Source organism: Heterocephalus glaber, unplaced genomic scaffold (assembly GCF_053883595.1).
Source record: "Heterocephalus glaber isolate CG9 unplaced genomic scaffold, H.glaber_assembly_v1.0 deba00001608, whole genome shotgun sequence".
Classification (NCBI taxonomy): domain Eukaryota; kingdom Metazoa; phylum Chordata; class Mammalia; order Rodentia; family Bathyergidae; genus Heterocephalus; species Heterocephalus glaber.
In genome coordinates this window covers 35,322,232-35,347,928 of record NW_028258379.1, presented here as the reverse complement: position 1 = coordinate 35,347,928, position 25,697 = coordinate 35,322,232, and the positions used below count along the sequence as shown (strand labels likewise).

Here is a 25,697-nt window from a genome sequence, read left to right as displayed (position 1 = left end):
CAAATTGGCAACTGTATCTCAGACTCATCCTAGTATCAGGCCCATTTTACAGATGAGGAGAAGCAGAACTGAGTTAGGTCCTATCCCAGTGGTGACACAGGTCCACGGGACATCAATGCCTGGGACGTCCTGCTATAACCACTGCCTCCTTAGAGGAAAATGAGATGGTGAGGATGTCTAATAACCCGATGCTAAGTCTGAGATGCTGCTCCATGCAGTGGAAGAACACCCAGATAATTTGGGGAACCGTCGCATGAGGTCCAGGACACACAGAAGGTGCTGTCATTTCTGACCCCTACGTGGCTCAAAAGGAGTTGTCTCCGTGACATGTGGCTTTCCAATCTAGAAGGAAGCTTGAAATAAATTGTACTTACTTGATTTGGATTTTTAACTCTTGAAAAATATATCACTCTCTGCCCCAAATCAGCTAATACTCTGAACAAGGTACACCGCTTTTCCCTCTAATCATGGTGATGAAAGCATGTTTTATAACAAGGTGTGCTATTGCTTTCTAACTATTCACCCTACATGTGTATATAAACATTAAATGAGTTGGAGAGGCATTAAAGTCAATTTTAATGCTTTTAAAACCAAAGGTGACATCAATTTAGACTGGCTTTCCAACAAATTCTGATTTTTTTTTCACTTGAGGAAAAATATATAATTGCTAAATTTATGTAATTTAGCAAAGTATTTTTAGCCTCAGGATAATAAATCTCTCTTAAATTGATGGTCTTTGTACTTGTTTCAAAGAGTTAATAATATAAGGCAAGTGAAAAATAAGAGCAGTTATTAAATACTTTATTGATAAGTGAAGACCAAGAGTTATACCAGCAGAGAAACTGTGAAGCCCAAGAATAATGATAAAGTTAAAATATAAACAAATATATAATGCTACTTTGCAGGATTAAGTGCACTGTCTAAGAGAAAAAATTTAAGGAAATAATTTAAATAAATGGTATAATAAGATCCTTTTAAGAGACAGCTGTTAGGGTCCATATTTAGCTTCATGTTCTTTTACCCATTCTATGAATAACAACCAGCTTTTGTTATTTCCTTACATGAAACCATTTTTAAAATAAATTTCAAGTGTTGTAAATCACTCAGAATGTGCATACCCCTAATTCATGCAGTTTATTGCCACTAAGGAAATTGTCATTCTTTCATACTTTGTATTTCTCTCTTTTTTCCCAGAGCACATCTTGAATGCAGGAGTTCAGAGAGTTAGAGTCTTTTTTATTTTGTTTTGTTTTTTAATTTCATGATTGGGAATCCACTTTTTTAAAGCCAAAATTTTTAACATTTTTAAAGGGGGAGAAAATTAGCATCCTTGGTGAATATTCTTTACAAAACCTATAAAAAAGAAAGTTAAAGGACCCATAGACATCTACATATTTCAAATGCCTAGTTGTGTGAATTTATGAAGCCTTCAAGACCCTTCACTTTGCAAAAAGCAATTTTGCAGGGCATTAGTCCACGATACAGACTAGCTTCCTTGGCACAGAGGTAAAAAAGAATATGTGCCAAACAGCCAGGGTCTTGGAGTATAAAGATTGACACCAACCATATTGTGACGTGTTCCCCTGATGCAGGACAACACGTCACATACACACACACTGCCATCCCAGCACACTACGACATGCGCGCTCTGCTATGCACATCATGAATGTATCCAAGGAATAGTTCCCAAGCACAGCCACAAACACAACCCTTCTGTCAAGTCAGGGATGCAAAATCTGCACTGTTGCTGAGAGCTCAGCCTTAAGGTGTAAGCTAGGATCCTGTGGTCCAAAAAATGGGCTTTCCTCCTCCTCGAGGGCTCGGCCAGCCCATGGACACCTCCGCAAGGCCTGGGAAAAGTTGTCAGCATCCTAGGGAAGGCAGTTCGCAATTCCTAGCTTTTAATATCACTTCATGAGAAAATTCACTATGCTTAATGTCACTTCCTGAAAAGAATGGATCTGGTTGGTTCAACATATATTCTGATGCCAGTTTAGGGTGAGGAGTTAAAAGAATTTTTTGTTTTTTACCTTGGCTAACATAGATTTTTTTAAATGATGAAAATAACAATTGTACAAAATCTGGGGGGAAAAATATCAGACTGAGTTCACAAGAGATTACAGTAAATTTATTTTTTAATGAGATGAAATTTCTACCCTAAATAAGCAAAGGATTAAGACAAAGGTGCCAATGAAATCTGACAAAAGCAATGCAGAAGCAAGCTTTTGAAATGTTGCCCCATAAAAAGAGCCCATAAAATTAATCTACCTGGATGCTTTCCACGTTAATTCAGCTCAGAAATAACTCTTAAGTGGTTAGGACATTCGTTATAAAATGCATGGTCTCTGCTTATCAGTAGACACAGCCTGAGGTGCTTGGAACTTAGATCTCCCAGCCCTGAGTGCAGAAGACACCAGCTAGAACAGGACAAAGTGTGCTTTTCAGGCACACCTGCGATCTGTGCTCATTAGAAAGAAGAGAAGCACCGAGGACACAAAGAAAGGAGGTGCTGGACACCCCCAAATCACCAGGATTCATGTGCCACTTCCACTGTCCTCATCAAAAATAAATGACATCAGTTTTGGCTTTCTGGATCACCTACTTAGAACTCAGACTGCTCAAGTCTGTAGAGCGTGATTCCCCCAGCTTGATGCCAAGTCTTCTTAGCTCCTTTTGCAGAGGAATGGAGGCTCAGAGAGGTCCCTGTCTTTCATGATCAGGGGACAATGATTCCCAGTCCATTGATGAGGCTGTCACATGCTCCAGGGGTGAAGTCCCCCTTGCAGCCCCTTGTAGCTTCCTCTTGCAGTGTCCTCCTGCAGACCAAGGAGAAAGAGAGGAGGAGTACCCTGGGCTTTCATGTCACACAAATCCAGCTTTCTACCCTGGCTCTCCAAATGGCGAGGTACATATATTTGACCAATTATTTACCTCTCAGTGCCTCAGTTTTCTCTTCTGTAAATTGGATCATCAGGTTCCTCAATAATTTAAACACAAAATGACCACATGACCCAGAAGCCCACTCCCCAGATATCCCTGAAAGATGTGAAAACATGGATACAATGGATAACTGTGTGTGAAGTTTCCTGTTTCACCATTCGCAGTAGCCTAAGGTGGGAATGAACCATATGCCCATCAACAGACGAAGAGAACAGAAAGATGAGATCTATCTTACACTGAAACGCCATTCGGCCATGAAGACAAATGGCGTGGGCCAGGACAGGGCATGGATGAAGTGGAGAATATTACGCTAGGTAAAATGAGCCAGATGCAAAAGGACAAAGATGGTGCGATTCTTCTTCCTATATGAAGAATCCAGAATGCACAAACTTACAAAGTGGACCACTGGTCAGCAAAGCTGGGAAAAGGGGTGGAGGGAGTTAATACTTCATGAGCTATAGACTTTCTGTTTGAGGTGCTGAAAACTTTTGGAAATGGATGATGGCAGTGGTTGTACAACCTTGTGAACGCACTTAGTGACACTGATTACGCACTTCAAAATGGCGGGGATGGAACACTCTGTCTATTTTATCCCAAGAAAAAATGTGCAAAGAACGACAAAGAGGAGACAGTCAGACATGATCATATGATTGTCCTTCCCCGATCCCTGGGACTTAGGATCAGAGATCAGGCACATCTCTGGGAGCCCATCGGGCCTCTTGGGCTTGTAGAATTCTGAGATCTTTGGGGAGAAGCTTCAAGCTCACCCTGTTTTTGGCATCTGTGTTCTGCCTACCCAAAAAGTTTTATTTTGTCAAGGGGAAAGGAAGTCCTGAGACATCAGCTTCAGACAAAGGCAATTAGCAAGTTGTATATGGAGGAACTTACTTTTTTTCCCAATCATAAGCTTTAAAATTCACTGCATCTGAAAGAAACTGAATTTAAAATGTAATTATTGTGTAGTAATTAACTTTGTCCAAATGAGGCCCTTTTAGAACTCAGTTTCTTTAGAGACATGTTATTGAGCCTAGTGTGTTTTGTTTTGTTTTTCAATAAAGTTTTTTATGGTCAAATTGGTGAGCTGAAAAAAAGTCTCATTTGATACATTTGGGCTGTTTTCCAAGAACTCTGTCACAGTATTCAGAGTTTCAGCTTTCTACTTGTAGGGGGGATGTCTCATTGCTGTAAATCAAATGTGTCTGTTATCACGTGAAAGAGTCTCACAGAAATGTGCCTCTAGCCAGCCAGCCCCAGACAATGGGGACAACAATGAGAGGTTGTCCTTGCCCTCTCTCCAAACTTCACATAATTTTGTCTTGAAATTGGGGAGTAGTCAGCCTACAAGTCCCCAGCTGAAAGGAAGCGTCCTTCCAGCAATGGGAAAATGTAGTTAAAAGACAGCTGACTTTGTCCCATCTGCAGAATGTCAGCTGAGATGTCTTACTTTTCTTCTCTGTACTTTCTTCACCTGCTTAGTCACCAGGGTGGCAGGACATCCTCTAAGAGCAAGTGTCCCCTGTCCCCAGCACACTACACCACGGCTGGACAGACAGGTGGTGAAGGTCAAAGCCAAGACCAAGTGAAAGGAGGATATTCCAAGCTAAAGCAGGCTTTTATCTCCTCTCTTTTTCTCTCTGGGCAAATAGTGGAGGTACAGCTTCTTTTAAAAGGGTCTCTCCAATACTCCTAAATCTTCAAAAACCCCATGCACCTCCTAAATTTAGAAGACCACTGAGAGAGGAAACTCTGATAGTGTTGAAGCCTTTGAACCAAGCTAAACTCCATCCTACTATCCCTGTTCTAAGCACAACATAAAGCGAGAAATGGAACCTTTCTCCTTGAGCCACAGAACCCCAGCTCCGCAAAGCCAAGATGTTACCTGATCCTGCAGAAAATCCCAGCCACTTCCACGCAGCTTGCCAAGAGGAAGAAAGAAGAGGAAGGAAGAGAAAGAAAGTGAGGAAGAGAGAGTATCCCGGCAGATATACATTGGCCCTGCCGATGACTCTCTGTTTAACTTGTAATCAAAACAACTCAAACCCAGTTACTGTTTGCATATCTGCCAAGTTTCTCAATTTCAGCAGTCGGCAGCAGGCCCTCCGTATGACAGGCTGTCTTTCAGATTCCAGCAGAATCTGCCAAAGCCCCAGCACAGAGGCAACTGGTAAATTAAATGCCAGCGAGCAAGGACATTCCTACACCTTTCGTTCCTGCACACAAAACAGCATCCTGTGCCTCTTCACGTGGTAGAAGCTGGCAGGATCCAGGGTGCCCAGCCTCTGCCAACGCCTGCTTCCTGAGGTCATTAGGCTGCATGCTTGCAGCAGCACTCAGTAGACAATAGAAATAAACCAAGTTTTCTCATTGAAAAGAAACCAGTGCAAAAGGTGGGGGCATCATTCTGCCGATAGATGAGAAGACTCCTCTCATATCAGACTCAGAAAAACTCACTTTCAAGTGTTCCACCATATCGTGCAATCTATAGATAATGTTAGGTATTCAGATTTGCTGCGAAGTGTAATTGAAAATAAAATAGGCATTAAATGCACACAGGCGCATCTTTAAATCTTGCATCCTAAAAGCTTCTTGTGAAACTAAAGATAAGGCTTCTCTTTTCCGAGTAAAGTGTAAGCTTTTAAAATCCAGTTGATCCTTCAGGGGAGGGGAAAGATGGGCAGGTTTAGCTACCTTCACAATTAAGGGTGCTGATTAGCATAGCAGATATTAATGAATAAGCATTGTTTTGACTGCAACTTTGACTATAATCTGGTGATTTAATGACTCACACTAAGTTTAGGGAGTGCGGGCTGCAATCTTAATTACGGGAACGTGGCTGCGCTCCGATATTAATAAGAAGCAGCATAAATATCAGAACTCGACAGAAGCACAGAATGAAGGCGGGAGACACACTCAAGTTGGTAGGCCCAAAGGACACTATAGAGACAAGACTGATCTCTTGACTTCACCACTTTACCAAAATCTGCTTCTAGGAAACAGTACCTTAAAAAAATTTTTCTTCCCTGTGAGAGGTAGGGACAGGATGCTGTACTCAAATGACAAAGTGTGAAAATTTAGCTTAATGTTTTCAAGGGATGAGAAACAAAACACCTGTATGGTGGTAGATGGCATCTGAGCACAGCGGTCTGGCTTGCTGCTCCACCTGGAGCGACAGGCAAGTGAACTACCAGGGACAGGGCCCAAAGCCCCCCAGCACCTGCCTGGGTGTGTATCTGGGTCCACGCACAGCTGTGGGGTCCCTGCGAGTGTCCCGGTGTCCCCTGTACCTTGGCAAGTGCATGCAAGAAGGAGTCCATGCTGCACTCACCGACCCAGAGCGCCTCCTTCTTGGTGCCCTGGGCCTCAGGAGCCCGTTGTGCCTGGCTCTGCCTTCAGCCCTGAACTTGTCAGGTGCCACTCTGGAGCCAAGAAGGTGGCTTATTTTAAGGAAGGAGAGGATGGGCGTTGGGAGCAGCGATCACCATTGTCATCCTACCTTCCTAGCTAGGGGTTTCATTTGTGGGGTGCAGCTGGGGCGGGGGCATTAACTGCAACCAACCAATCAGCCGGGATTTTTTTCCCCTAAACTAGCAAGATTTTCAAGAGAATAACAGAATTATAAATGGCTCCAAGGTTTCCTAGTGAGGCCAATTACCTGTGGACATTTCTGGAGGCCAGCCACCAGGGAAAGCTGCTAGGAAATTCTGGTCGCCAGATTTTAATTAGCTAACAGGCAACTTCCTGTTAAATTTGTGTTTTCCAATTGGGGAAGCTCTGAATGAGTCTGATCACTTTCTGGGGAAATGGGGAAGTGTGTGTGTGGAAACAGGAGGCCTCGGCATCCAGCTTCTTCGGGTCTTGGTATTCGGTCAGCCTGGCCAGGATTTCCAGTACAAAAGCCCAGGGCCACGTTCCCGGGGGCCTGCACTGGGCCCCAGTTGCTGCCACAGCCCCAAGTTCACAGCCCCTCCTCACGGGCCCAGTTTGCTGCCAGCACCTTATTGGTATGCTAATGCCCAGGGCTGCCTCAATTTGTAATTCCTCCCTGGAAATGGTATTCAGATTTCTGCACAGCCATCCCATGCTAAGAGGAAGACGCTGGGAGCTTGCTTTCTTTTTCTCTCTCTCTCTCTCTCTCTCTTCCTTTCCCTCCTTCAGACAGGTAAAATAAACTTAACTCCAGTGACAGAAGATGCACATCCCCTCCCTGAAGCCTTCTTTGGTCTGAGTGGAAAAGCACCCAAAGCCAAGTTAAAACGCTGCTAACGCTGTGTGCAGAAGGAGGAAGAGTCAGGAGAAAGGCCAGGTTCCTTTTACAAAACTGTTCTTCTCAATTAATTTCCAGCCCTTTGTGCAAAATGAAAGCCAAACGGTCCCTATGTCTTTACTTAGCATTGGGGGGCGGGGAGTGGGGGGCGCTTCCCTTTGCCTAAGATAACCCCTTTTTCTCTGCATTTGAAAATAAATGTAAAGTTTACCTTGGAAACAAATGATTAATGAAGTGTTTTCTATGTAACCCAGCTGTTCACCATAATGGAAAAATAATTTGAGGTTTGGGGTACTGTGGCCATTCCTTGGCAATAGATTTTTTTGGAGGGGACCTGGGGGGTCAGGTGATTAAAGGGTTAATATTGAAATCAGAAATTTGCAAGGCCTGCATAATGGGAGCGCCACCCCTCATAACAATAGGAATTTTTAACAATATCCAGCCTTGTTAGCAAGAGAGTTACATGCATTGAGGGCAATCAGAGTCTCTTGTCAGTTTCTTTCTATCTACCATCTCCAACCGCCGAGGAGCCGAAATGAAGCACTTTGGAATTATCAATTTCAGCCACATTTGCATAACAAAGCCCCCGAGGAAGAGGCATGATAAATGTGAAGGACCCCTCTCGGAAAAGGAACTGTCAACCGGGCCCCGAAAGATTCTCCGACCCAGCGCGTTCTCCCGGACTGCAGTCAGCGAAAATAAAATGAAAGCATTAAAGAAAGTCATTCTCTCAGAGAGAAAAATCTCCCCCTCTGCACAGAGAGAACTGGATGAAATGACATTATGCATATGAAAATGTCCAGAAAGATGTTTGATTTATGTATGCATTAGATGCAAATTCCATTACGGGCCGAGCGCTGTTGTGTGATTTGACGCTGAACACATCAGCGCCCTGATCAGATCTGATCTCATTAATTCCGACAAGGAGAGAGAGAGGGAATTGAGAAGAATTTATGGCCTGGACACTTGAAAGAAGTAAATTGTAATTCTGTTTAAAGCTGTAGTGAACCTTTTAAACACCTTTTATTATACGAAAGAAGCACTCACTTTTATAACACTGTAAGGACTTACTTAATCTTGTACTGGGGGCTCCTGGTCTTCATGGGGGGGGGGGAATCCATGACCTTGTTTAGGGGAAAGAAAAAGAAGAAGAAAATGTCTATCTTGGACCAAGTTGCAGAGAAAACATCACAATAATAGGATCAAAGGAGAAACGGTGCCCCCGAGAATAATTGAATAAACGTTTGCTTGCAAGGGTAATGTGTTTTGTTTTGTTTTGTTTTAGTGGCTTCATATTTTCAAATAAAATACCAAATAGTGAATGATTATATTTATGGGGCTGGGTAACAGATTTACATTTTTAGAATGTCTTTAATTGCATTACGGATACAAGTGCTACTCAAAATATTCGCAAGGCGATACAATGGAAAAAGTTGTCTTTTGAAACCTCCATGTACAGCTGCCTTGGAAGCTCAATCAATTTCAGACTAAAATTAATAACAATCATACTAATCACCCAACTGCCAAAACTGTTTTAAGAGGAAATATATTTTTATAGGGAAAATCGCAGATTGTTTCTTTCTATCAATAATGATTCTTATCTCTCTTTTGCTCCAGAACAAGACCTTAATAAGTCGTTTCCTCCTTTCAGGAGTGATAATCACCCTTCATGGGTGAGATGTCCTATATTTACTTGATAGCGTGTGTAAAGCCGAAAGTGTCTCAATATGTTACTGCATCGAGGAATCACCGGCCCTTCCCCCAGCATTCATGACCCCCCTGGGGTGCAGCTTTGCCTGGGAGAGTTATCTTCCCGAGCTATGATTAACTGCCTTCCCAGGGCCGGAGGTGGGGGCAGAGACTGGAATCTGGAAACCTTAGTTACCGATCATGTTTGATTTTCGATGGAAATGAAGATATCGAGGCGGCGTCCTCCCCCTGTGCAGCCCGGAGATTCCCGGGGTAATCCACTCCAACAGAAGTCGTCCTGGGTTTTAGCGAATGTTTATCCGCATTGTTGCCGCAAACCTACAAGTGAATGCAGATAAACAGAGACTCCGAGGGCAAAGGGTTTCAGAACCAGGTGCACCTGTTTAAATGTCACGTTTTGCCCCAGGTAATCCCCACGTCGTTCCCCATCTCCACCCCCACCATGAAAGTATCTCCCGTGCCCTGTAGATACAATTATAGATGGACTCACACCTTATTTACATTATGCCTGTGTCTCTAACCTCCAGTGCCGAGGGTTGTGGAGGACTGGGGAATGCGTGGTGTCTATTGGTTTGCCCGAATTTCAGCGTGTAACTCCAGCAAATCAGGAAAATAATTGGGTTTTCCTTTGAGCAGAGAGAGGGAGGGGAGAAGGAATTCTTCCTGTGATGTTTTAAAAATTCAAAATTTGCTCATTTATCTCCATGATAGGTCTAAGCACACAGTTGAAAGGTATATTTAGGCGGCAGAGGCTGTGCTGTAGGATGTGGAATTCCAAGTCCTCTCACTTAGAGGACTTGAAAGTATTGTGCTCGTTTTGAATGGGATTGACTGCAAGTACTGGGCTGGGGGAGGGCTCACCTTGGCATTATCCGAGTGAGATCTTCCCCCTAAGGCATTTTAACGTGTCTGGGGATGTGTGAAGGCAGGCAGTGCAATCCAGATCCAGTGTGTTCGTCTCCAATTAAATCGTTCCTCAAATATACACGGAAGGAAGTGTACATATTGCACTTCACAAATAATAAAGGGTGGGGGCAGCTCTTTCCTATCTTGCAGAGTGAGCCAGACTCTTATACCACACACACACACACACCACACACCACACACCACACACACACACACACACACACACGCACGCACGCGCGCGCAAGGCTCAGTGATTAAGCTTCATCTCTGCCCTGCCTAATGTGATTGAATCGGAACAATACCTTTGAACTCCTCAGCTATGATCTGCATACTAATTGATCCCGAGTCCTTGGCAATGACCTTAGCAGACACCCACCCATTCCCGCAGAAGCAGCCAGGCCCTGCTCAAAAGTTGCTATCGGAAACCAGCAACAACAAAAAGTCCCTGCCTGAAGAGCGAGCGTCTGCCAGCGATGTGCTACTCCCTAGCTCCCCCTGCGAGAGGCTTTCAGAAGTAAAAAGTGCTCGTCCAGGACGGGGAAGCCGAGTTAGCCAGGAAAGCTCAGGCTTCTGATCCATCACCTCAGGGGGAGGAAGACGGAATCCGCTTTTCAGAACTTACACTTGCACTTGTCACGTTTTACCCGAAAATAAAACCATTTGGTAATAGATTCCCTGGCAAGGTGTTTCCCAAAAAACTCCTCTTCGAGAGGACAGAAGCCTGCATGTAGATTTCATTCTTCTAAAAGTAGTGCACAGGGCCAGTCAGATCCTATCTTTATTTAAAATGTAAGTGTTATTTTGTTTATTGAGGATTTTTGTGCATAGATTTTTTTTTAACTTTATACATGCAGGCCGGCCTCAGTGACCTCCTGCTTTACTCAGCCCTTTCAGGCGCCCTTAGTTTAGGACCTTTTTATTACATTCTTAAGGAAGTCAGAGAAAAAGCCAGGGTGGTGGTGCACGCCTGCAGTCCCAGCACTCAGGAGGCTGAGGCAGGATGATTCCTGTGAGTTCAAGGTCACCCTGGCCACATAGCAAGACTCTGACTCAAGAAAAAAAAAAAAACACAGGAGAAAACTAAATGATTTCGCCCAAAATCTCCATACTTAGCTACAGACATGAGTGGACATGGAAACAAGTAGAAGACTCCCTGAGGACTCTTGCCTCTCTCCTTGGGAAGATGAAGCGCTGGCCCAGACAAACAGAAACACAAGTACCGTCTAGAAGACTGTAGCCATAGGAGGGTGGTGTGGTGCCTTAACACAGAGCAGCGTGGTGAGGAGTCAAGAAGGCCCCAAGGCTAAACCCAAGTGCTGTGCTTGGTGTGGCCTCCAGCAGAAGAAACATCTTGGGGGGAAGGGGACGACTATCCAAGGAATTTATTACCAGTGGTGGTAGTAACAGAACTAAAGCCGTTGTACAAAATAAAAACACAAAACACTTTCTCAGAAATGAAATCATTACTTACAGTGGACTACAGGATTTTCTTGAAATTCGTCTTGGGATAAAGCAGGGCAGGGAGGCCTCCCACTTGGCTGGGAACAGTGAATATATATATATTCAATATATAAAATCATATATATATATATGATATGATGATATATATATATATGATTTATTTTTTGGTGCACTGGGAATTGAACCCAGGGCCTTTGCCCTGAGCTACATCCCCAGCCCTTTTTTCTTCTTTATTTTGTGACAGGTTCTTGCTAAATCATCACATTGCCCAAACTAGGCTTAACCTGAAGTCTTCCTGCCTCAGCCTCCCTGAGTGCTGGGATGACAGGTGTGTGCCACCACACCTGGCCAGAATATATCTTTTTGTTAGAACTAATCAACAAAACCCAAGGTCCTCCTGTTCCCTCAAGCCACCTTTACTGGGCAGCAAAAGGACAAAAGAGGGAGAGAGAAAGGCCCCCTGTTTTCCATTCTAGCCAAACAGCAGTCACCTGATACCCAGGTCTCCCTCTTCCGGCTCAGCACTGTCTCAGGTCAGGATGGGGTGGGATTACCACATTAAGGAGCATACGTGCCTCCGAGTTTTCCCATCTCAGTAAGTAGATGCTTTTCTAAGAACACGTTGTTCTAAAAAAGAAAGGAAGAAGAAAAAAAACTGTCTGTATTTTGTCATGAATTTCAATTACCAAAAAACTTTCGATTTTTTTTTCTTTTTGCAAAAAAAAAAAAAAATTGGCATACCTCCAGGTTTTAGGAATGTGGTTAATGCAGAGAATGACAGAAAGATAAAGATGTGTGTGTGTGTGCATGCATATGTGTGTACATGCTTGTGACTGTGAGTGTGTGTGTGTGTGAGTAAGAAAACTCAGAGCATACCGTTCCTGTGGGCCAGGCTGGATTTTAAGTCCTGAGTCATAGCTCCTGGTGCCACAGGGAGGGAAGAGCATTTTGTACACATGCAGCAATTGTTCTGGCAGGTTCCGCAGCATGTCCCAGAGCGACGTGTCAGAAGAGTGACTCGCAGCGTCCCTGAGTTGCACACACATATCAGGGAGCCAGTCTACACTCACAAACTCACTGCACATAGAGGCTTTTGGAGAGGAAATAATCATTTTGCAATTGGAAAGTACGAAGGGACTTTTTTTTCCTCCATTCAGACACACAGACTACTTCCCAAACGGGAGCAGAACTTTTTTGAAATGTGCAACTGTGTGAAACTTGTCTGGTTTCAGATTTACACAGAAATTTGGAACCATCTTGTTTTTATCCAAACAAACTCAAGCTGAAGAACTTCTTAACAAGCTGGGAGCATATTTGCAGGGAGAAACTGATGTTCCTAATTCATTAACTCACCAGCATTTGGTACCAGTTGACTCACTAAATATGCCCAGCCCGGTGACACGGTTTGGTTGTTCCATTTTGGAGAAGGCTGACTCTCAGCTGGCGCGGTCCTTAGTAGCAGGTAAAAGATTAAAAAGAAACATCGGTATGGCATCAGCTTGTGGTCTGTTCCCGGCACTCAAGGGAGGATGTTAGATTTCTAAGGTGCTCAATACACATAGCTGGAGTGGAAAGAAAGTTTGTCAAGTAAGAAAATAAATAGAATTAAAACACACTGAACTGAAACACTAGACAGTGTACAATAAAAATGTCCAATCCACTGGTTTGGATCACTCCAACGGGGGACCAGGAAGGTCTCGGGAAGCTGAACGGTAAAATGATCACGCTGAACAATGCAAACGTGGCTTCACACTGACGATCACAGCTGAGCCCCTGCACAATCCGGAGTGGTGGCAGAGGGCATGAAAGCTGAAGTCCCTGTCCTCGAGGGCCTTCCGTTCCAGAGGTGGGGAGGGTGAGACCCTCGACATGCACCTGATGGGGATATGCAAGGGAGAGGGACGAGGAATCCTGCGGTGTGTATGCACGGGTAAGAAAGCCTCCTGTAGGGCTGGGGATTTAGCTCAGTGGTTCCGGTGCCTGCCTCACAAGCACAGGGTCCCAAGTTTGATCCCCAGTACAATAAAAAAAAAAAAAAAAAAAGCCTCCTGCAGGAAAGGAGAGCTGTTAGTAAGGACAAAAAGAACAAGGGCACAAGCATGTCCCTCTTGGGAAGAGGAGATCCAAGTATCAGGAGGCCTGGGGGCAGAGCCAGGGGACATGGGACAAGGGAGCAGACTCGCCAGACACACAGGGTACAGATGGTGCAGGGACACAAAGGTATGCCGAGGAGTCTGGCTTTCACCCCACGGCGAAGCCAGGGCTGAGCTGTGAATGTAGAGCGACAGGCTGTGAGATACCCAGAGGCTCCGGCCCCATGGACAGGAGCGGGCTGGTCAGAGGGAGAGGGCCACCCCCCAAGGCCCAGGGAATTTTCTTAGTTTACAAAAAGAAGACAAATCAATAAAATGCAACACGGGAGGACAGAAGCCTGCCCGGTTCTCTCCGATTTTTCAGTATGTTTCTATGCAGTGCATTCACCTGTGTTGTGAGCTATGGTTGTGTTTTTTAAAAATACTTGGGTGGGCCAAGCTTGGTGGCACGTGCCTGTAATCCCTGTACTTGGGAGGCTGAAGCAGGGGGATCCCTGCAAGTCTGAGGCCAGCAGGAGTTACATAGTGACAAGGCCAGCCTGAACTACATAGCGAGACCCCATCTGAAAACAAAGAAATACTCGGATGAAGTGGAGAAGGGAGAAGAAGCGGAGTGGGGGTCCTCAGGGACACCATGAGCCTCTCTGTGAACACCTCATCTCTGTCCATCTGTGGGGTGCCAGGCCAGCTTCGCGGGGTCTCAACAGCCCTCGCTGCTCCCTGGAGCTGGGTCCCAGGTTGGCCCTAGTCCCTGGCCCAGCCTCCCGCCTCTCTTACACTGGAGCCTCGGTTTTCTGTTCTGTAAAATGGGAACACTAGTGCAGATCCTAGTGGGGACCTCCAGGGGGAACACCGAAAGGGAAAGCCCTTTGTCAAACCAAAATGCAATTATATCCATATGATTGTACCTCTATCTGTTTTTAAAAAGAGATAGAGGTAACAAAACTAAGGAAAATTTAAAAACAGCCTAAGTAATCGATGCTATTATATACATGCATACGTATGGACATATATTTATAATGCAATTTTAAAATAAACACTAGAAAAGCATAAAAATTAGTTTTATTACCCAGAGAAAATCAAAATTTACTTCTCACTGTACTTCCAGGTTTTGTTTATAATATTAATGTAAATATCTCCATAGCATCATTAGTAATGTATATGTATCTATATTATAACAGAGAAGTCCCATTGTAGCCACCCCTATAACAGAGCACAGCCATAGGTAAGACATGCTGTAGGTGTAACGGATGACATTGTGACATGCTATTTTGTACAGCCATAAAATATGCTCTTCTATATACCTATACATGCTGTCAAGATTTATGTCATTGAATACATTGGTATGGAATTATTGCCAAATTTTAATTTTTAAAGAGATTGCTAAATCACGTGTATTATTAAAAAACCCTCAGTCCCATAGGGAAGTCTCACTCACTTTTGCCATTTCCTGTCTGACAAACTGTAGCTCTTCCCACTGACACGCATTACAGACTGGGCACACTGCTCTGCATCTTTCTTCTTCCACTTAAAACGCATCCTGGAGATCACTTCCAGCAGAGACAAACATATAGATCTGCTCCTTGTTAATGGCTGCATGGCATAGCTTTCTGAGGATCTTGGGTATTTTGTTTAATCTGCAAGCCTCAGTGAGATTCTTTCCAGAACTGTCCCAAACCCAGCTGCAAAGGGTACGTTGTTTCCTACTTGTGAATTTGTGTTGGTACAAGAACACTAAATTCCTAAAGTTGAACTGCTAGGTTACAAAGTATAAATTATGTTAACTTTGATACATTTGGCCAATTTGTCCTGCAAAGAGTAAGGTGCTTCTTTATCACTCAGGCATATCGTGTAGGCAGTCTTTTACTCATTCTCCTTCCAACTTGAATTTGCGTTTTTCTATTTGGGAGGTTATTTTTAACAATCATTTATGTTTCCTCCCTGTGTGCACATGTGTGTGTGTGTGTGTGTGCGCGTGTGTGTGAATTGTTCACTTAATGGTCTTTTCCCCTGGATGATTTTTCCATATTAATGATTTACTGAAGCTCTTTATATGTTGAGGAAAGTAGTCTGAGATATATCACACATTTTGCAAGGTAAGAGTTTTATACTTATAAAGGTAAAATGTATTAACCTGCATTTTTATGGCATCTAGGTCCTGTGTTGTGCTCTAAAGGGCTTCGTGAAGCCCAGCCGTACTGGCAGAGAGAAGTCCTACTGAAGAGCAAGGAGAAGACAGCCTGGGGAGGATTCGGGGAGACGCCAGTCATGTTCCAGGGGGAGAGAAGGGGTCTTCAGCGGGCTGGAGTGGGAGCCAGGAGAGGGACAGAGATCTAGGGGAAGGAGAACCCTGAACAAGGCTTCGTGTGGTCCAGGCAGGAAGGGGCATCATCAGTGTGAGTGCGGGGTTGGTGGTGGCAGGGGGGAAGCATAGGAGCCCGGGGAGGCACCAGGGCAGCTGTGCAGGTGGCCAGAAGTGGACGGACTTGTGCCCGTGGTGGCCATGGGGTGAGGAACCCGAGGGACAAACCGGAAGGGCAGAGATCCAGTTTCAGGCAGCGGGCAAAGCTGGAGGGGACAGGTGGCAGGCATGGACTGGGAGCTCTGGGACTCGGCAACTGCAGGAGCTGCTGCACTGGTCTTCTTCAGCCACTTCCTCCTCTGTCAAATGAAAGAGTCACTGGCCAGGACACAGTGATGGTGAACACAGGGGTGAGGTCTAGGGCTGGCTGGGGCCCCCAAGCTGTGTCCCCATGTCACCCTCCCACGTCCGACACTCTGCACGCTGGTTGCCCTCCACAGCAAAACAGCACACAGAGCATTTCAGCTCCTCTGCTGGGCCCTGAGGCTGCAGGAGTGGGAAGGATAGAAAAGCACAGATCAGGTAACAAACCAAGCGTACAGGGAGAGTAAGATGAGCAGCCTGCAAGGGCGTGTGTGTCAAGTGCCAGGGAGGCCGGAAGGGGCCAGGCTTTCACTCTGCTTGGGGAAAAGTGAAAACACACAGGCATCTCAGCAGGGAAGTGAGAAAAGGCTCTGTCACCTTCAAAATCAAACCCACCCTGTCCTGTGTCACCTTTTGCAACCAATCATTTCTTTCAATGCTTTGACGGGCCCACGAATGGGGGGTCACTGTCCTGCTTATTACAGATAAGGAAACTGAGGCACGGGCAGACTCAGTGCTGTGTGTTGCTCCCTCAAGCTCCTTCCAGCCTCCATGCTGCCACCCAGGAAAACAATGTACTCAGAAAACAGCCTGGCAGAGGACAGGAGGCAACAATCCTGAAAGTGGTACCGACAAGGCCCTTCTGAAAACCCACAAAATACCACAAAAGCAAGTTTTTCTGCCAAATTGTAAAAGAGATTTAGACTCCTTTGGTTTCTCCTGGCCATGAAACCCGCTAGGTTCCTGTCCATCTCGGTGACTGTCCCCAGACAGGAGCCTCTATCACCAATGATTCGGCTCCTCCATGGTCTATAAAGTCACTCAAAGAAAAAGAAGGTACAATTAAGCAATAATGACCTGAGTGGCCATCTTCCAGGATGCATAATAGATGTTACAGCCTCAAGCCTTGACCCATAGCTGCCCGTGACAAGGAGGTAAAGGCAGACAAACAGATCATTAGGGCTGTGGGGAGCGGTAAGATTTAGATGACTCCCATTCATCACACCTGAGCCTTGCCTCTCCTGCCCATCCCATGATAGGAAGGTTTGCCATTGCCGTGGCTCTTATTCAAGACCCCTTAGCTCTGCAGTAAAGGCCACCTCTTCCCAGGCTCTCAATGGGAGTCGCTCCTGACCTATACACTGCAGTAGTAAATGTCCTCCACCAGTGCACATGGGGGTGGGTGTTTCCACGCCCCTGGGTGTGTGTAGCGATGTGTCTGCATGAGGTTGCATGTATTTGAAAGCTTGTGTTTGCATGCATTTGTGCAACGTGTATGTTTGTGTGGAGCTGCACATTTTTGTAGGGATGGGTATAGAAGGGAAGGGACCAAATTAAGAAGTAGAGAGAGAAGAGCTGAGAAATAAAGGAAAAGCTTGGTGTGAGGTCTTTGAGCCCCAGAGACCAAACCAGAATGCTCAGCCAGTTTTTCTGGTCACAATTCTGGAGGTTTCTTGTAGGCCCTGCCACTAAAGGAAGGGCTTGCGATTTCTTTGGAAGAAGAGAAAATATGAAGATGCAAAGAGGTTAAAGCACAAGGCTAAGGAGTTAGCAGCAAGTGCTCAGAGGACAGGGGGTGCTGGTGATGGTGACTGGGGTGCATCGAGATCTGCAGTCGGAAAAGTGGCTTTGGAGGGGGGGCCTGGCCACAGGAAAGCTCCTGGCTCCTGGAGTCAGTGATGGAGGAGCCAGAACACAACCTCAGGGCCAGAACAAGCTGGCAGTATTCATCAAGGGTCATAATTCCTCTCAACCAGAATTTATAAATTCTGTGTTGCTGTTTTTGTTAATGCTCAGCCTAATCCCTTCTGGGCCATAGAAATAAAAATGTTCCATGACCAAGCATGGACCGTTGGGTAGCAGAGAGCCAACGAGGGTTCCAGAGCAGATTTAGGTCAGCACTGTCTTCGGAGAAACTTTGCTCTCAGATCTCTCATGGAGCTGAGCCCAGCGCAAGGGCTGCTGTCAGGATCCTTCAGAGACCTATTAAATTAAATTCTTGCCTTACACTGCAGAAGTTCGGGGCTCGTTCCCAGCTCTTCCCTCTTGCTCTGCAGAAATTGAGCAATCAGCAGTCAGACAGGGAAAGAATGAAGACAGATTAAGAAGAAAGTAATCACAGGATACAAAGGCAGGCACCTTTGACTGACAGGCCAGTGCACCCCCTGAGCTAGTGCGTGGATAGTCACCTTGCATCCCTCTGAGGTGTCAGCCACCCCCACATCTCAGGGGCTGACAGGCCTGGGCTAATGGCCCGGGAGCATCCCCACCCTGAGCTGCTCTCTGAGGATCCTGGAACACTTGGGCCTGGAATAAGCAGGCTAGCAGGTGTGGGCAAGCCCCGGCCAATCAGGAGACAGCAAGGCAAGTGCCGGCCAATCAGGAGACAGCAAGGCAAGTGCCGGCCAATCAGGAGACAACACTGTCTCCTTTGAGCACTAGGATACTCTGGACTCTGAGGTCATCTTGGTCCTACCCAGGGCCGTCAAGGTGGCCCAGGCTCCCTGGAAAGATGTTCAGGGAATGGAAACACCAAGGCTACCTCAGAGAGGACGTTCTTCTGACACTTGGCAAGTCCCTCTGAAGTTGGAGGCCGACATCTGTACTTTCAGGGAGGCTACAAGAACCTCTGGTTCCCAGCAGCTCCTCGGCGGACCTATAACGATGCTCTTTCTTCAAGGAGGTAAATTTGTCCCCAGAGCCCTTCCTGTGTGGAGTCCTGGGACCCAGCACGTAGCTCCCGGAACTACTTCCCTGAGACATATGGATTACTCTCGAAGCTTCATCCTCAGGTGTGACCCTTGCAAGCCCTGACAAGGTCTGATTTGCTCTTCCTCCCCCAGGGTCCAGTGCACTGACTGACACATATGTCCTCCATGACTTCACTGAACGCCAGCTTCTGGAGCCACACTGAACCAGACTGTCCTTGTCCTAAGACATCAGAAGAGGAGCTGAGAGTGGCCTTGCCCTTCTGTCCCTTAGACTTCAGGGATCGGCCAAACCCTGCCCTCTCCTGGGGGGCTCCTCTTGGTCCCTCCCTGGACCCCCACAGCACTGCCTTGGAAAGAAGAGTTCTGAATGCAAATCAAGGAACGGGCATGTCGAGCATGCTCTTTAAAAGTTAAACTCCTACTTCCCCTCTTAAATTAGAATTAGATTATTGCAGAGGTGGAGAGAGCTGTCACCTGGGTGAACTGAGCCTGGTCCTAGCAAAATGCAGCTTCCTGGCATTGTTGAGTTTGAGCTGTGTCTGGGGCCACTGGTACCCCTTATTGCCATCAGGAAATATGCTTGTCACCATCATCGTTTATTTACTGTGCTAGATGGCATTGGAGGCTTTGACTCTTGCCCCTCACTGTTCCCATGCCCGGCCTATGGTCTCCTCAGGCTGGAAAGGGCTTCTCTCACCCTTGACTTTGGTCTTCGCATTGGCTTTGCTTTGCCTGATGTTGCATGAGCCAAAGTGGCATTGTGCCAGTTCTGCGCCTAGGCCCGAGAGACTTTGCCTATTTCTGTTTGTCGTTTTGCTCTTCAGCCACCACCAAAAGAAGATAGTGCCTGGTCTGGGAGAAGACTGGGACTGTCCCGTCCAACCCAGACCCCTAGTGAGAAGAATGTCACCAGCAAAGCCCAGCCCTGGATGAGCCACAGCCAACCAGTGAGCCTGACAGCCACAGATAAGCAAGCAGTAAATTCTTCACATTATAAACCACAAGATCAGTGGCTGTTTGTTACACAGTGTTACCATGGCAACAACTAACTGATACATCCCTGATGTCTTAGTTCATTTGAGATGCTATAAGGAAGCACCTTAAACTGGGTCTTTTTTTTTTTTTTAACTGGGTCATTTATAAGCAGCATAAATTTATTGCTCCCAGTTCTGGAAGCTAAGAAGTCCAAGGCCAAGGTGGCAGTACCTTCAGTATGTGGAAAGGGCTTGTTCTCTGCTTCAAAGATGGTATCTTGTTGCTGTATCCCCTTAGGGTGGAAGAGAGGACGGCAAACAGTGTGTCTGCCCATGGCAGAAACAGCAAAGGGTTCTCTCGAGCCTCTTTTCTAAGGGCACTAATCCTAACATGAGGGTGGAGCCCTCAGGGCTTAATCATTTCCTAAGGACCCCACTACTAAATATGGTGGTATTAGTGTCTGACTTGGGGGAAACGGGGAACATCAACATTCACACTACAACGTGTAAATCACACTGTCATTGCTAGGTGACAAATTGCCACAAACTTAGCAGCTTAAAACTATACAAATTAACTAGTTACTCACAGCTTCCCAAGGCCAGCAACCTGGGTGTCAGCTACCTGGGACCTTTTCTGCTTCCCCAGGCTGAAATCACAGTGGCGGGTGGCAGCAGGAGTGGCCGTCGAACTAGAGCTCAGGGGCCTCTTCCGGGATCATCAGTTGTTGGGAGAATTCAGTCCCTGGTGGTCGTAGAATTCCTCTCGGGTCCTTGCCATGTACTGTTACCTGCAGACTCTACTAGAATGTAGCACACCGGATCCTACAGGGTATCCGGACAATCTCTCTACTTTTAAAAGCTCATCTGATCAGGTAAGACTCCCCCACACACCCCAGGACAAACTCCCTTTAGATTAACTCCAAGTTACCTGTTGGGAACCTTACTTCCAACTGCAAAACCCCTCATGTTGCCATGTAACCTAGTCAATAGAGTGACATATTCACAGGCTGTGCCCCATTCTGGAAGAGGGGATGCTATTAAGTGTGTACACCAGGGGCTGGAATCTTGGGGGACGTCTTGGAATTCTGCTTACCACAGTCATTATCTAGAGTTGTCCAAAACTTGTCTTCAGCCAATCAACTGCACTTTCTGAGAGTTTTGTGTTTTCTTGGCCTAAAGGTGTTTCTATCTCCAAATATGAATAATTTTTTAGATGATTTTTCCTCATCTCTCCTCACCTGTGGGAGAGTGACAGCATGAATTTCTAGGCTATGGGAAATCTCATCCTGAACCCAGAGCCCCAAATCCCAAATCTTTGCAGGAGTTCAGAGGGAAAGATCAACAGGTAGAGAGAATGGGGAATACTTGAGCAAGAGGTAAAAAATAAATGTGGTTCTCAGAGCTAGGGAGCCACCTTCCCCAATTCCTTGACTTAGAGGACCAAGCTTTGACCACTCCTAACGCCATCCTTGTGTCCACTGTGCTTGGCCACATAGACGCAAGCAGTCACATGGTAAAGACAAAGTTACATCCTGGTTTTATAGTATTCAAGGTATGACCAATTGCACTGAATACATTTCCAATGGATTCCTGAACTTCTTGTTTGTTGGTTTGTTTGTTGTTGTGCTAGGGCTGGAAGTAAGGACTTTGAACATGCCAGGCAACCACTCTACCACCAAGCTACATCCCCAGCCCCCTAACATTTCTATAGTGCGTAGATTGGTCAAGTTGCACTGCCTAGATTTGAGTCCTGGCTCCAGCAGTTGTTGAGCTAGAAACAATCACTTGATTCCCCAGCACTTCAATTTCCTGTCTATAAAACAACAATAGCAATTGTAACAACTATACGTGCAATAAGAATGCCTGCTGTATAGCGTCGTGAGGATTAAATGAAATAACAGACATAGCAACATCAGCACAGTGCTTGGATTGTACAAGAACCTCGTCAGTGGCCCGGGTCAGATTTTTATCATGCATTCATTTTTTCTTTCATTCTTTCTTTGGTTGATCAGATTGTCATAATCTGCTAGACACACCGGGAAAATGTCCCATCCCTACCCTCAGAGAGATGCAGTCTATCGAGGGAGAGAAAACATGAGAGCTACTTTAGTTCAGTTCCTTCAATTTTATGTGTACCTTTGAAGAGGAAAAGAGCTTGGGAACTCAGAAAGATGCAAAGAAGGTAAATCAACAAAGATGAAAATTTGGGGTAGGGGTAGAAAGGGAACACGAAGAGAGAAAGATCTTACAATCCTGCATTTGTACCTCATGGAATGCAACTGTTACTCTTCATTCAGGTCTAAATAAAACACAGCCACAAGGAATGTGTCCTTGGCCTCTGAAGCAGTAGAGACTGTGACTCACGATCCGTGGAGGACAGGGCAGAAGACGCCCCTCGGACGCAACTGGGAGCATGAGCTTCCAAAGCTCAAGTGCCGTTTCTGAGCCTCTTTGTTTATAACCAGCAGTACATAAACTCGAAATTTTAATGCAAGTTCAATTCAGATGCAAATGGCTTGTCCAAGTGGTAAATGCAAAAGAAAGACCAGGGTGACGGGAGGGACATTATTCCTTCCCGTGCCATTCCTGTGTTCCCTGAATTACAGCGCACGAGTTTGGGCAGTGAGCTATCACGCTCCGACTTGAGTAATGAGGGGTGATTCTCCATACGTTTCCCTGTGAGCTGGATGGCAAATCCAATTAGTTATCTCTGAGGACAACCCGTAAATATTATCAGGACATAAAATATTGTGGGCATTTGGAACAAAAATACAGTCATCTAAATATTGATGTTTTTCAACAGAGAGTTGGAATTTTAGAGCAGAGAGCAGCAGGCATAACTTGCTCAGGCTTCTGGGTTCAGAAATGAGAGTTGAGGGCCCTATAATTTCAGTTTTATTCATCCATTCTTCCCTCCACATGTGAGATAAATGAAGCCAGAGGCCAAGACACAGTTCTGTGAGTGCAGAGTGCACAGTCTAGCGGGTGAAGCTGACAAGCCAACTGACCATTTTGATTTATGTGATGGTCGTTCAGGGAGGCCCTGTCCTGGGCCACCAGTCCAGCAGGTGTATCGGGGAAGGCTGCCTGGAGGAGATCACCTCTGAGATGAATTTTAAAGAACTGTATTATTTGCTTGTGCGTGCCTGGCATCTATCACAGGCCCGGCACCAGACTGCACATGAACGTGTGTGAAGACAAGCTTTGTAAATTTCGATCCCTCCTGTAAAGCCAGGCTGATATCTTCAATAAATGAAAAAACATAAAAAACAGTGCAAGTTACCAGGAGGGGTGCGGACTGTGGCTGCGGCAATGGCCAAGGATATGCTCCGAGTGAACAGGCTCGGTACTGCCACCCACAGGTGTGGCCTGTGGGCCAGCGGAGCTTTCAAAGTACTTAGTAGAAATCCAAAATCCAAGTTTGTCTTATAAGATCTCCCAGCTTGCATGTCAGCAACCAATTCAGATGCTTAAATATTTCCCAACGATTCAACTATAGACATCTATGGTGTGTCTAGTAGGTCACGCCTACCGGCGTGTGACTTCTGACTTCCGGGAAGTTTTGGGTGTGTTATTGAACTGGCTCTTCCCCAAAGTAACTGTAGAAGTGAGGGTGCTGGGTGCACAGAGGCCAGTAGACACCTCTCTGTTCTTCAGCACCACTCACTGTGGATGGATGGGTGAGCCAGATGGCAGAGCCCTGGGGATTCCGGGCCAAGGAAGTCAACTGTGTGAAACCAGGCAACTGAGCAAGGCATGGATGTTCACGCAACTGCTTGGCTTGTGGGTCTGTGTGGGGCACAGGGTGGAGAAACAAGCCAGAAGGAGAAGCAACCAGGTGAGAGCCTTGAGCACCAGGCCAGGGTGTGTGAACTTTATCCTGACGTTCATGAGCAAGAACTGTGTCGTGCATCGTGACTGTTCTGCAACTCCATTTCCCTGCCTGTGGGATGGGGACAAAAGGAGCACTTACTCCATGGGAGAGGCTTGACAGGCACCCAGTGCTCAGCACCTCTCAGCCCTTGTCACCAGCAGGTCAGGACTCACCTCTGCCCCAAGGCATGCTGGGAGCAGTCTAACTGAAACCAGCTGACCCTCAGACTCAGGAAGTAGCCAGGCTGGTGATGTCACTCAGTTGCTAAAAGCACTGCCCACTGGGAATGCCGGGTTCTTTAGGAAGACCCTCTTCACTCTCCACACTGCACAGGAGCAACTGACAGATCCTGCCTTCAATGTGCTCCTGCTGGGGCCAGGGCCTGGAGGTCTGCAGAGACGAGATGGCTCCTTCCTTCCTGGTCCACACCTGGACATGTTCATGAGTCATTTGGGGGTTTGAATTCATGGACTACAGGTGTCCGCATCCCAGAGGCTGAGCTTTAAAGAAGAAACTGACCTGATCATCAGGCACCTGCAGAGCAGTAATGATGCTGGTGGAGCTAATGGTACTGGGCAACACTTCCGGATGGGCCCTCTGGGTCCCCAGCCCCTGACCAATGCCGCTGAGCCTCAGCCTAGCCCTGCAAGGCAGCCGATGGCCTCATCATCCAGAGGGAGAGACAGAGGTCCCCAAGGGCCAGTGTTTGCCAGGCACCCTGCAGCACAGGGTCCCTTGAGCCTGCTCATCTCTGGTTCTACTGTGGCCAGCAGCATCCAGGCCCTCATCTGGATTGTCCTACAAAGGGCTTTGCGGAAGACTGGCTCCTAGTTAGTATGCAGCTGGGCGGGGACCTTTACTCTGGAAGACAGAGTGGACGTTGCCCTTTCCCTCCCAGAGGGGCACATCCTTGTGGCAAAATCCCACCCTCAGCTCACTAAGCAGCTGCCTCCCTCCCCTCCCCCACCCCTAAATAAATAAACCAAGAATGTGGGGAGGGAAAAGTTTCTGACTTTCTGTAACCTTTTCTCAGAGTTCAGGTTATTTCTTTAATGCATTTGTCTGCTTTAAAATTGTCTCCTTAGCCTCTCAAGGGAAACCAATATAATACACCATCACATTTCTCACCGGCGAAAAAAGAACACTTACTCTTAATAGGTGGCAATTTTGCCAGATGTTATTGACATAGTAAGTGCGAAATTTCCGTGATACTCAATGCAGAGTGCAGCAGATTAAAGAACAATGAGGCACAGTGTAAAATGAAGTTTCAAAAGCCGCAGTGTCAAAGACAGGGAAGGTGTGAAAAAATTACATCTTCCCAACACGATTAAGTACAAGTTTACTAATTACTTTATCTGGCACAAATTTCAAAGTAAATTCCCCAAGACTAGGGAAAGTTTCGTAAGTGTTATTTTTCCCCCACTTGTCAGCATTTCTTTCTCGGTGGCAGAGAGAGGATGGAGGGGCTGGACCATATCAGGGGGGCCCTCTCTGTGGAAGGACAGGAAGCTCAGGGCCAGCACTGGGGTGCATGGGAGATGAGTCCCTCCACTCCCTGGCAGATGCCAGTGGTTTGTCCCAAGCCAAAATTCCACAAACCACACCTGACCTCGGAGCCAGGGCAGGTACCAAGTTCACCCAGCACAGGAGCAGCGAAGCAGGAATCGTGACCGCTCTAACCCCAGAGCAGCTTGCAGACAGCAAACTGAGCAGCTTAAGCTTGGCTCAGAAGATTGTATAACTGGTACCTCTCACACCTGGGGCTCAAGCAGGGTCCTCTGTCTCCCAGATGAAATCTGCTCTTTCTTTCTAATACACCAGGAGCTTTTAAGTGGTTTTTAAAGCAATGAAAATCTTTCTCCAAATGAAATCTTAAGTGAATATCGGAGATATGAAGTTAATTAAAGCAGACCTGCTTCACCGGGGCTGGGGGGCAATAAGACTTCTCAGGCCTAAGGACCAGGGATTTAACTCAGGGGCAACCCACCTGCCTTGCAAGGGCAAGGTCCTGAGTTCAATCCCCAGTACCAGAAAAAAAAAACAAAAAAAGATTTTTCAGGCCTTCAATGTATCTTGGGCTCTGGTTTTGTGCTTACTGC

General features: G+C 46.2%; 1 long non-coding RNA gene across 2 annotated transcripts in view; it reads right to left on the bottom strand.

Annotated features, from left to right (window-relative positions):
- LOC101713166 (uncharacterized) overlaps nucleotides 1–25,697 on the bottom strand; it is a 97,466-nt gene that overhangs the window by 4,906 nt on the left and 66,863 nt on the right. For both annotated transcript variants that reach the window (XR_015445144.1, XR_002389401.2), the window contains exons 2-9: nucleotides 12,635–12,843; nucleotides 11,773–11,908; nucleotides 11,292–11,358; nucleotides 9,776–9,889; nucleotides 9,407–9,540; nucleotides 9,090–9,232; nucleotides 8,276–8,328; nucleotides 2,603–2,816 (exon numbers count right to left, since the gene is read on the bottom strand). This is a non-coding gene — a long non-coding RNA (uncharacterized LOC101713166). The remainder of the gene's footprint in view (nucleotides 1–2,602; nucleotides 2,817–8,275; nucleotides 8,329–9,089; nucleotides 9,233–9,406; nucleotides 9,541–9,775; nucleotides 9,890–11,291; nucleotides 11,359–11,772; nucleotides 11,909–12,634; nucleotides 12,844–25,697) is intronic.